Raw genomic sequence first — 8,589 nt, forward strand, 5'->3', positions numbered from 1 at the left:
CATTATTTGTATTGTTATTATTATCATTATTCTTCTCCTTCACCTTCTTTTTATTATTATTAATGTTATTGCCATCAGAATTATCATCATCATCATCATGATTATTATTCAAAAATAATTGTTGTAATCATATCAATTGCATTCCTTCTGCAGCCAAACTCTCTCTTCATAAACTTAAGATCAGGTAAATAACGGTTCATATTCGTTTGTGTTTTTATAGCCCAAATCATAAAAAAAATGATTGTTATGCTTATCAATATCATATTCAAACTTCTCAAAAAAAGATGAATCGTTCAATATTTTCCTCGAATTAAATAGGAAGAAGCAGAAAAATAAATGTAATAATTAAAACGGCCGATAATACCGCTTTATTCGTCTCAAGATTTTTTTTTTTCAAGGTGGATGTTTTTCCTTTGCTAAATCAAACCATTGGTCAGAGAAAAAGTAAACGGAGTTTATAAAGTGATATCAGATGTTTTTAGGAAAAGAAAGAAAGGGATACATTAACAAAACCGATTAGACCGACCTGTTAGTTGCTGCATCATTGACGTCACTATCAAGGGGATTTTAAATCGACTTTAGAGAGTAGAAATGGAAATGATAATGATGATAACGGGTTGAATATTACAATTCTTTATACCACGCATATTATTGTACACTATGTTATCTGAACAAATTATTTATTTTACCATGGATAGTGCTACGAGCTGGGGAGGCCCTGGGCGGATGCAGGATTTTTCTGTAGGGGGCAAATTGTTTTCTCTTTACCTGGGTCACCCATAAGAAATCAATACCGGAACCTTTGAAAGTATTCAAAAGTCAAATCAAAAGACACGCGTGAGCCCCGATTTCTATGAACATCCTGTGCTAAATTACTCTTCTTTTAGATAATAGGTCAGGAGGGAGCGCGGATTAGAGATTCCTCATGAAAGAGAGTCTGGGCATCTATTGTTCATGACTTGGTGGCATGAACAAAAGAATGTACTCACGTAGAATGTTAACAGGTGGCTACTTTGGTCAGACCAGTAATACAGAACAAATAGGCCTATTTTATTTTTGAAAATTTGTATTGAGTTTTTTGTTTGTAACTGATCTGCATTCCCTCTTCTTTGATTCACAAAAAAAATTAAACTTTTTTTTTCTTACTTCTGTGCACTTTGCCAAGAACGCCCATATTATTTTGTGGGATTTTATACCCCAAACTTGTAAGTATTGAATCTGTCCGACCCCTCTTTATCTATATTTCAATATATCATCTTTAGTTCTTTTATACTTTGTCTCCTTCTGACTGGCAATAACTTTGTTTTTTACACTACGAATAAAAAAAATTACAGAGTCTTATTTTGAAGACTACACGAATGAAAGGGTATGGTTGGCCGCACTTTGAAGATACATGGCACTAATATATTATTGTGTGTGTTTGCGTGGGGATCGCAGCTGTGCTGTGATTGGTCACTTGATCGAAGACAATGCCTTTATACATACTCTCTCGTACTTCAGAGGAAATAACTTGAATAGCAAAATAGTATTTCATTCAAAAGAGCATACTTTTTCGTTATTTCTGTTTGTTCAATTTCATAAATAGATACGTCATTTGAAAGGTTAAACATTGAACTTTCATTTTATCTTCGTAATTTCTTGGTATCTCTACAATTCCTCAGGCTATTTACTCTTTGAAATGTTCATGAAATCATTATTTTCTAGGTTTTACTTATTGAAAAAAAAAACATGTAAAATATTACATATTTTCTCAATTTTTCCAAACGCGAATATGAAAGATAATAACACGATTATAAAGCCCATGAACCATGCATCATTTCATGTGTAGAAGGTTTTATTATACAACGTACGGGTAAAAAAATATGACCGTTTTAAAATCAGTCGCTGCTCACGTTTCGGTCAATTTAGGATTCCATCGAATACCCCTGGCAGTCAAGGGGTATTCGTATTGGCACAGTAAGAGTTAATAGAATACAGTGATTCCAGCCCTAAATGCGAGTGCAATGAGCGAGAGAAAAAAATCTTTTCTCATACAAAACAACCTTAATCTAATATGAATTCTCCACGAATCTCTAGCCAAATAGAACATTTTGATCTGTGACAACTTGGTCCATTGCAATATATATAACTTTTATTCAGATTACACAATCGTCAAAGACTGATGTTCCTTCAATAATTGTGAGAGAAAGAAACGTATGATTGGCGTACGAAGGCCTTACTTATAATTTGATTTAAGAGAGATATTTTTAGTGCCTTACTTTTCTTTCTCACATACATGTAATTTTATTTTCCATTTTCCCCATTTCCCCTCTTTGCCTCTCTGTTTCGATATATATCTGATTAGGGGACTGGGTACTAATGCATCTCTATACCCCCATCTGTAGTTACATCACTGTCTAACAAGATACAAAGTTGATTTTATTCCACCATTGTTTTGACATCTCATATCGTGTTTCATCAGTACAATTACCGTATGACCAAACCATTAAATATGTCTGCTTTTGTAAATCTTAGCACAAACCACTACATATTACATTAATATTTAATGCAGCTTCTTGGTTTAGTATTAGTATTCGGATCATAGCACATACTAGTAGTCGAGTGGTGATCATTTACTGTATTTCACCACTCATTTTCCTTCAGTAAAATATTCCTATATTATATACTTTTCATTATTCGTGCATTGTGCGACTCATGTCAATTTTATCAGCTTTTATTTGAAAAAGAAATGAATAGGTGAAATGGCAGCAATATTTTATGCATCATTTCACTATTGTGTCAACCAATAAAAATCGATGTGCAATTATAACGTCGTGCTTGCATTGGCATGTGCAAGGTAGAATCGTGCATTTTCATAGCACGTCCAATTGTTGTCCTAAATGGTGGTAACCCACATTTTGTTTAACAATTTTAAGTTACAAACCAACGTATATAAAACCTTGATCTAGGTTGAGTGGCTCTCAGAGTACCATTTTTCTTTTTTTTGCTATAGTTCAGACATACGTAGAGTACTAGGATAAATACATTCACCCACTGGGCCCTCCATATACGCACTTCGTGTAAACAGCGGCGTAACAGGGGTCGGTGGCCAGGGGGGGCACTAAAAGCCAACAATTTCCCGGTCATATCATGGAACAGGCAATGGCGTCATAAGGCAAAAATTTTGAGGGGGCGATATGGCGTATCGGGCAAATATATATATATAAAAGCGAGCGAGCAAATTTTTTTGACACTTTTATCGTAAAAAAATCCAATTTTGTGATAGATTTTGACAAAATGTTAAAAAGATGATATCATTTTTCACCCTCCTCTCTTTCCTTTTTTCTCTCTTTTTTTGTACGCCACGGTGAACAGGATTTTTTGTTATGATTGTGAGCATCAGGGCGAAGCTCTAGGGGGCCGAGTATGGCGCTTCTGGCAAGAAGTAGCTTAATTTAGGTCCCGAGCGAGCGAAGCGAGCGAGATAAAAAAAATCACCTTTGCATGAAAATCTAACATGAAGATAGATTTTAACGTGATATTCAGAAAAATATAATACGCTTTCCTTTCTTTCCTCATTTGTTTTTGTTTGGTTGTAGAACTTTTGGGGGCCATGGTCCAAACTCATCCATATAACAGTGCTTTATGGGTGGGGTGGGGTCCAGGGCAGAGCCCCGGAACCTCTTGATATCAAAGCCATTTTAAACCTTACAGATGGCCACTTATTTTAATCAAATTGCGTGTATATTTATATAGCTTTAACACAACACATAAATTCAATACAGTTGTGTATCGTAATCATCCAAATATTGTGAGGGGCACACCATAGCAAATGTGGGAAAATTTGTAAAAAGTCGCCAGCGAGCCAAGCGAGCCAGAAAAAAATGGCCTGTTAAAATGAAATTCTAATTATGTGATAGATTTTTACATCATTATAGCAAATATCATGTCATATATTTTTTTTCATTCATCTCATTTCGCTGCCTCCTTTATTTTCTTTTATTTCCCCTTGGCTGTGGAACCACCCCCGGTACGCCAGTGCTTCAACGCAAAGCTTAATGCAGGAAGGGTCCATATGGGGGCCCGTTATAGAACCCAAGCATTAAAGGTTACAGATGAAGAGCCCCCACTGCACGGGGTCTTGACTCTTGGAAAGAGCCTTGGGAGATTTAGCAAGTTTATGATAGACTTTCATACGACATTATGCTATATACCATCCATTTTTCTTCCCGCTCGTTATCTCAATCCTCGGCAGCCCGGTAGTGTACGTTATCTTGTCCCTATTCTTTATTTTCCAATTGAGATTTTGGCTAATTCCATTCTGCCTTTATTTCCCGCTTTTGTTTGCCTTTTTGTCATCTTTAATTTATTTCTCTGTCTTACTAATCATGCTAAATTAATGTATTTGTATATCGGGGCGAATTGTTCTTTCTCACTTGTTCTTTTTTCCTTCCTTTTCCCGTTATCTTTCCGTTTTCCCTTTCTTATGTTTTTTTTTTCTTTTCCCTTTTCCTTTCCCTTTCCCCTTTTTTCTTTCCTTTCCCTTTCCTTTCCCTTTCCTCCCCCCTTTTTTTCTTTTTCCCGTTTTTTTTTTATTTTCCCGGTGAGCCCCGCCAGGGGGGGGGGGCAGCTTGCCCCCCCCTGCCCCCCGCCTGTTACGCCACTGCGTGTAAACGCTACAGATTACCCCCCCCCCTTTCCGTCCTACTGCGTTAAGACTCTTCTAAAAAGAAGATTTACGGGACAAGCATTATAGTAACCACTTAAGAACCTTTTTTTATATTAGTGTATGCTACTTATGATTCCTTAACATTTCGATGTTTATGCAAAACATGCTCAAAGGTCGCTTGAGGTAATTGTTAAAGTTCATTGACTTCAAGTTACATTAGACCTTAATTTTGTGACCTGAAATTCATGCAGGATGATTTGTACCACTGTGGAACTTGATGATCATTTTTGAGCAAGTTCTATTTAAAAAAAAGGTTAAATCAAGATTTCAAAAGTTCAATCTCTGGTTCGGATGTTGACGCCACCGCTGCATATGCCATCGGAAAAGCGGCGTATATTGCTGATGAGGCACTTTGAACCCTACCCCCCCCCCCCCCCCCCACATACACACAAACACTCCGATGAACATACATACAAATTAAAACTGAAAAAATACTATAACAATTATAAATGATTGCAAGCCTATATTTTGGGGTAAGGCCAAATTAGTTTTAAATTGTAGCAAATCGCACGATTGCTATGACGTCATTACGACTAGATATTAAATTCGCTTTCATTCTAATAAGGAATCAAGGATGATAGCACAGTCACATGCAGATTTGGACATAGGTATTCGTAAGATGATTTAAAACATCGCACAGTAAGATATTCCGTGTCTCAATATTAGCATCAAAGTCTATTACGTTTTATTCCAAAATCGGATCGCAGACCAATCGTAAGGTATGCGTGCAATGCATGGCCTTATATCCACGCCCGTCGGAGCAACTACAGTATTTACCTTAACACTTTTTCATTTATCAAAAAAGGGAAATTGAAGAGAAAGATGAAGAATGAATACAGAACAAGTTAAAAGCCAAAAAAAAGGGGGATTAGATGCGGAGAACGAAAATCAGCGGAAAAGGGGGTTGCGTTGTAATATTTTTATGGCACTAAAATAGGACATTTCAAAGTTTTTTGGGGATTCATGAAAGCATACATTACCTCACCATGGTCAACTACTGCGAGTGCGAATCGTAAAAATTATATGTATCACATTAAAGTTGCGAGCGCGAAGCGCAAACCGAGAATGTTGATATTCAGATCAGAAAAGGGACGGTTGATATATTTCTTTTCAGGAGTTTCTACATTTTATTCATAAATCAATAACAAATTGGCATGTTCACATAATAACAAAGATAAATACAATTTAAATGTCACAATCGGATAGATAAATAACACTGATAAAAACTAATAATTAAATTACGCATAAAGTATTATACACAAAATAAATGAACGAGAAGCGCATACCCTTTTTATACATAGACTCTTCAAAAAAAGTTTGGAAATCTGAGTTTGGCCATTAATTTCTCCCAACTTCCAATTTTACATAATGAATCTTTGATATCATTCAAAAGATCATTTAATTTTCTTTAAAATGATATGCTATATGATATGATTATGGTTTACATGGAGGTGCATTGCCTTGAAATGTGGGACAAGGTCAAAATTCAAAAGTTGCAAAATGACACAATATTGAAAGTCACTGTTCCGGTTTTTTCCGTGGTGATGAATGAGCTTCTCAGTGGTTTCTTTGGTTTTCATGCACCTTAACAACATTAACATGGAATCAAACACGCCTCTGCACAAGCAAACACATCACAAACAAACATGCACGGGTATTTCAAACCACGACTCAAACCATGATATCTCACAGATCTCCATGTTGATATTGATGTTAAGGTGCATGAAAACAAAAGAAACCGCTAAACTCACTCATAATCACGGGGGGGGGGGGGAAACAGTGACTTCAAATATTGTGTCATTTTGCAACTTTTGAATTATGACCTTGCCGCACATTTCAAGGCACTGCACATCCATTTGAACAATAATCATATCATGTAGTGTATCATTTTAAAGAGAATTAAAATGATCTTGTAATTGGTATCAATCACACATTAATATTCGCTAAAACTGACGAGATTATCAATCAAAGTCAGATTTCCAAACTTTTTTTTTGAGGGGTTTATATTCAGACCTTGAAAAGGGGCAATCACTATATGTATAATCAAGTAAAAGATACTTGTGTCATTATAAAAGCTCGAAGCACGAGGGCAAGTATTTGTGTATATTAACTTGAAAACAGGATCTTTGTGCAGCCATTTAATCTACTTGGACAGGGTTATGTCTCTCATTTCATGATCATGTACCAATGGATATCAAGGGGGCACTTGAGAAGGTTTGCGTTCAAGTAGAGATCTTTATCGACTAACCTATCAGGCTACCCGGAGCAAGGCTGGTGAAAGTAGTTTTACTGTTGCTGCGGCAAAAGATCTGAAACTTCTCTTCATAGATTTAAGAAACAGTTGAAAACTTACTTGTATCCAGTATAGATGTAGGTTTTAAGTGTTGTCAATTGATCTACAGTGTAAACGCTATGATATAGTGTACTATGTATAGCGTTCCTAAATGCCTTATTATTATTATTAAACAGACAATGTGAGCGCCAAGAGTGATGAACACATACATGTATAGGCAGTGGCGTACCTAGGATTTTCCACAGGGGGGGGGGGAACTGTCCGCCAAAAAAATTGAAAAGCAAAAAAAAAAAAAAAAAGGTCTTCAATCACAAATAAAGGATTTTGTACCAGAAAAAAAAAGGTCTTCAAGCTCGTCGGGGGGGGGGGGCAATAATGGTCTTCAAGCTCGTCAGGGGGGCAAAAAAGGTCTTTCAAGCTCATCAGGGGGGGGGGGCAGGGATACGTCCTTTGCATGGGTTGTGACCTATGGTTGTGACTCGTCAGGGGGGCAGACTGCCCCCCCCGTAGGTACGCTAGTGATAGGCCTTTTTCCACTTTCTCTTCCTTTTCCCGGTTTTTTTTCTGCCAGCCAATTGGGGGAGGGGGGGGCACGTGCCCCCGTGCCCAATACGTCTTTACGCCACTGATTGGATAATATCCTAGAGACATGTCCCAAATATGTAATTTGCTTGAGATTACACATTCCGATTGAAATGGTTTTTATTTTCTTAAACATGATTTAAAAGTACCCACTATCAGTTTATCAACGAATTTCAACATGGAATGTTACAAGAATTCAAATATTACAAAATTTACATGCAAGAATAATACTTAATGCAAAATTTCATACACCTTATAATGGCCATTCAATGTTATCTCAGCTCTACTGGAAAACGGTTAAAATATATATAGAATTAATTATCAAATCCCAAAACTATCTAATGCTTTCATATTTGAAAAATGTAACCATTCCGAGAAAAGTTTCCATTCGTATCCATTATGCTGCTAACTCCCGACTATTTTTTTTAAATACCGAGAAAGGAGTTGAACGTTTCTGTTTCTACCCGTTGCTCCTCACTATTTTTAACAAATCAAAAAATTAGTTGAAAGTTTTTGTTTCTACCCGTTATGCTGCTTACTCACCACTATTTCTAACAAAACCGAAAACTGAGCATTATAATGAAGACTATTCAGTTGGAACAATCTTCGCCTGGTATAATTAGTACATATACTTCTGGAAATTCCCCATTCTGCTGACTGACGTTTGTCGAGCTCAGAACTATTTGAAATTTCTTCCAGACAGCTGAGATCAACATTTTTATATGTTGCAAGTAATCATTTTACCGACCCTTTTGGAGATCTAAGTAAAGATGAAAATGGAAATCAGAAGTCTGAGTTCTTCTACCTGTTACTGGGAATGTCCATCTTGTTGTAAATTCTTCAGGAAACCAAAGATTATATATTTACACCTCCGATGTGATTTCATTAAAAAGACTAGCAAAGCCAATGGTTCTCATCAGAAACTCACCACTGTACCCCATCGCTACCAAACACAGTGGAAGAATTCGACCTGTCATGCAACAACCTCATAGTACTTCACAATGCA

Source organism: Lytechinus pictus, chromosome 12 (assembly GCF_037042905.1).
Source record: "Lytechinus pictus isolate F3 Inbred chromosome 12, Lp3.0, whole genome shotgun sequence".
NCBI classification, from domain to species: domain Eukaryota; kingdom Metazoa; phylum Echinodermata; class Echinoidea; order Temnopleuroida; family Toxopneustidae; genus Lytechinus; species Lytechinus pictus.